Below are 4,780 nucleotides of genomic sequence, written 5' to 3'. Positions count from 1 at the left end.
CTAATAATAATGATGGTAATAAATAAGAATTAAATAGAAAAAAGAAATCTTGCACTTGTGATAACTATCCATGCCACATTCCCCTGCTGACAGGTGTGACGTCACATCTTACGTCATCAGACATGATTCCCCAGCGATGATGTTCGTCTTTGTGTAATACGAAGGAAATGACCTTTACGACGCCCTCACATAGAGCAGTCAATGGGATAACACATCAGCGTCGATCACTGCACTGCGTGATCTTGACCACATACATAAGTGTATGAATACACGAATAAGGAGGAAGGTAGGATTGGATGAGTGAGGGATGTGGTATGGATGAGTGATGGATGTGGTATGGGTGTGTGAGGGATGTGGTATGGATATGCGAGGGATGTATTATCAGATGAATCCAATAAGAAGTTGAAGAAGAACTATCACATTCCATACGTCCATCTTCAAAGTGTGCACCCCCTGGGGGTACCTGTGTGTACCCCAGGGGGTTACTTGTGTGTACCACCATGGGGTACTGTATATTTACCATGAGAAAGCATAATGTGCATTCATTGTATCCTGCTAATTGACATTTCTAATTTGAAATAAAAAAAGTACCTTTGTTCAGTCATTGAATAGATCTAATCATTTCTCAGCAAGGTTTGTATTATTGATCTTTTTCATGTGTTTGTATTTATACTGGATGGGGGTATGAGAATAATTTTTTTTTTTTGGGGGGGAGATAATCAAGGGGTACATAAGACCATAAGAATGAAAGAGACTGCAAGAGACCATAAAGCCTACACTAGGCAGTTGCATACCCATGACCACCTGTCATCCCCATCCATAAAGTTGTCTAACCTTTTCTTAAAACAACCGATAGTGTCAGAGCTCACTAACTACGTGGTTACTAAGTCTATTCCATTCGTTGACCACCCTATTAGTAAACCAATTCTTGTCCTATTTCCTTCTTAAATGTAAATTTGTCCTATTTAAATCCATTACTGCGAGTCCTGCCTTGGTGTCTTAATATGATGACCTTGTCTGCGTCACTCTTGTTAGAAACAATGAAAAAGGTTAAGAACCACTGTGTTAAAGGAGACTACCCAATTTTATTCTTCTTCTCAGAGACAGTAGACTTTGGTGTCATCAATTTCAGAGTCAGTGCATTCCAAGACACTCTCTCGTGAGGCGATGCCAACGCGACGCCTCGAACACGGAAGCACCTCGGGGACGGAAAAAAGGAAAGTACCGATTAATCGGCATCGGAGAGAATCGGCACTTTTTTGATAAATCGGCATCGGCGAAAATTGGCACTTTTTTGGAGAATCGGCATTGGCATCGACGAGAATCTGCATTTTTTTTTGTGAAACGGCATCGGCATCGGCGGGAATCAGTATCTTATTATTAGAATCAGCATCGGTATCGGCGAGAATCAGCATTTTTTTGGTGAATCGGTATCGGCATCGGCGAGAATCAGCATTTTTTTTTTTGGAATCGGTATCGGGGAGAATTGACACTTTTTTTGGTGAATCGGCATCGGCGGGAATCTGCATTTATAATTGAGAATCGTCACAGCCATCGGTAAAATATTGCCGATGCCGAATCTTAGATATATATATATACATATATATTCTCGCCGATTCACCAAAAAAGTAGCGATTCTCGCCGATGCCAACGCGACGCCTCGAACACGGAAACATCTCTGCGTCGGAAAACAATAGAAATTGATTCGAGAAAAAAAAATGGACGAGAGAGTGCATAACAATGGAAGTAATCGTAATTCATGTTCTTGAACAAAACGTTCATAAATGCCATCTTGGTCACCCCAGTGTTCATAGGTTCATCAAATCCTTAGTGCAGGAGAGAGAGAGAGAGAGAGAGAGAGAGAGAGAGAGAGAGAGAGAGAGAGAGAGAGAGAGAGAGAAAGAGAGTGTCTGTGAGTGTGTGCCTGTGTGTTTGTGTGTATGTATATGTGTGTATGTATGTGTGTGTGTGTGTGTGTGTGTGTGTGTGTGTGTGTGTGTATGAGAGAACGAGCGAGAGAAAGAAGGAATATATGTATATATGCACATAGGAACATCTTCACACTCATGATACAGATGTTTAACGTGTTTTCCTGGAGAGATCTTCTGGAGGACCGTTGCCTTCTACTACGGGGCTGCGGGGTCCCAGTCAATAAAACTAGAACCCTCGTGTAACCAGTAATCCTGGTAACCGGTAATCCCTGGTAACCGGTAATCCTAATGGCTGTTCTGGAAGTCACACTCGAGTTGTGAGAGTGCCGTTTTCTGTTGGCTCAGAAAACGGGACACAAAAGGCAGAGCCCCCGTGACCGTCTTCCCTAATGGCCCATTGGAGGGACCTCGAAGGGGCGAAGGGTGGGGGATAGGGGGTTAGGGGGGATAGGGGTTAGGGGGTGGGTAGGTAGTTAAAGTAATCGGCTTCACAGGATTAGGCCAGAGTAGGGGATTAGGTCGTAGATTCTATCGTGGATTTTACGACCTGGGATTCTGTGGATGTAGTACTTGTATACTGCTGATACTACTATCCCTGTAAATACTATTACCATTACGACTACCGTTACTACTATCACTACTGTTACCATGGCAACCGCAGCCATGACTATTACTGCCATTACTACTACAACCATTACTACTACCACTTCACCACAACCACTATCATCATCATCATTACAACCACCATCATCACAACCACAACCACCATCATCATCACAACCACCATCATCATCATCACAACCATCACCATCATCATCACAAACACCATCATCATCATCATCACAACCACCACCATCATCATCACAACCACCACCATCATCATCACAACCACCATCATCATCATCATTACGACCATCATCACAACCACAACCACCATCATCACAACCACCATCATCACAACCACCACCATCATCATCATCATTACAACCACCATCATCATTACAACCACCATCATCATCACTACCACAACCACCATCATCATCACAACCACAACCACCATCATCACAACCACCACCATCATCATCACAACCACCATCATCATCATCATCATTACGACCATCATCATCACAACCACAACCACCATCATCATAACCACAACCACCATCATCATCATCACAACCACCATCATCATCACAACCACCATCATCATCATCACCACCATCATCATCACAACCACCACCACCATCATCATCATCACCACCACCACCACCACCATTACCACCACCATAAAACGTTCATAAATGGAATCTTGGTCTCCCCAATGTTCATATGTTTATTATACCCTTAGCGTAGTAGAGAGAAATGAGAGAAATGAGAGAAATGAGAGAAATGAGAGAAAGAGAAAGAGAAAGAGAGAGAGAGAGAGAGAGAGAGAGAGAGAGAGAGAGAGAGAGAGAGAGAGAGAGAGAGAGAGAGAGAGAGAGAGAGAGAGAGAGAGAGAGAGGAGAGAGAGAGAGAGAGAGAGAGAGAGAGAGAGAGAGAGAGAGAGAGAGAGAGAGAGAGAGAGAGAGAGAGAGAGAGAGAGAGTGAAAGAGAGAGTTTGTGTGTGTGTGTAAAACTGATTATGACTTCCCGCCTGGGGACGCTCAGCTGCGACCGAGACCATCACCCTTGCCCTACGTGCTTAGAGCTCCAGGGGGAGTAGAGGTCGCTGGGGGAGCAGTAGTGATGATGTCATTGGCATCAATGAATGACGTCATACGGAGGAGGAGGAGGAGGAGGAGGAGGAGGAATAGGAGGAAGAGGACCGGAGGCCATTGGTTGCGTCACCGACCGGCAAGACCGATTCAGGCATTTATTGCAAAAAGTCATTCTGCAACAAGTGGGGAGGGAGGGAGGGAGGGAGGAGAGGGGGAGAGGGGGAGGAGAGGGGGAGAGGGGGAGGAGAGAGAGGGGGAGAGGAAGAAAGAGGGGGAGGGAGAGGGAGAGGGGGGAGAGGGAGGGAGAGAGAGGAAGAGGAAGAGGAAGGAAGAGGAAGGAAGAGGGAGGAAGAGGGAGGAAGAGGAAGGGAGACAGAGAGAGGGAGATTGAGGGAGAAAGAGGGAAAGGAAGAGAGAGAGAGGGAAAGGAAGAGAGAGCGAGAGAGAGACAGAGATAGAGAGGTAGAAATAAAGATACATAATATATATATATATATATATATATATATATATATATATATATATATATATAAACAGAGAGAGAGAGAGAGAGAGAGAGAGAGAGAGAGAGAGAGAGAGAGAGAGAGAGAGAGAGAGAGAGAGAGAGAGAGAGAGAGACGTGCAGTGACGCTTGGGGGGTTAAAGAGAGAAGTTTGGGGTTATTCCCAAGACGACTTTCCTTCCTGCACGAGACGACAGCTGCCTCTGACCCGCTTCAAGGCGGAGAGACGCCTCTCGCACGTTTTAACACAAGAACATAAGAAAGAAGGAGACTGCAAGAGACCATAAGGCCTACGCTAGGTAGCTCCGTATCCATCACCACCTGTGATCCCCATCCATAAAGTTGTCTAATCGTTTTTTAAAACAACTGATAGTTTCAGCGCTTACTACAGGGTTACTAAGTTTATTCCATTCGTCGACCAACCTATTAGTAAACCAATTTTTGCCTATTGTTCTGGAGAAGAAAACAGCCGATTTTATTCGGCTGAAGGGGGGTCGGGAATGGGTCCCGATCATGGATCATGGAATGGGGTCCCGATCATGTTCAACTCTTGGGTCGCCTGTGGGCTGCATTTTGTCCAGAAGAGTGATCATGGTCATGGTAGGATATTCCATCGGTGAATACAAAATACGACTAAATACAAGATC

Source organism: Oratosquilla oratoria, chromosome 19 (assembly GCF_046742065.1).
Source record: "Oratosquilla oratoria isolate Oo_2021 chromosome 19, ASM4674206v1, whole genome shotgun sequence".
Classification (NCBI taxonomy): domain Eukaryota; kingdom Metazoa; phylum Arthropoda; class Malacostraca; order Stomatopoda; family Squillidae; genus Oratosquilla; species Oratosquilla oratoria.
Note: the sequence above shows the minus strand (reverse complement) of the source record.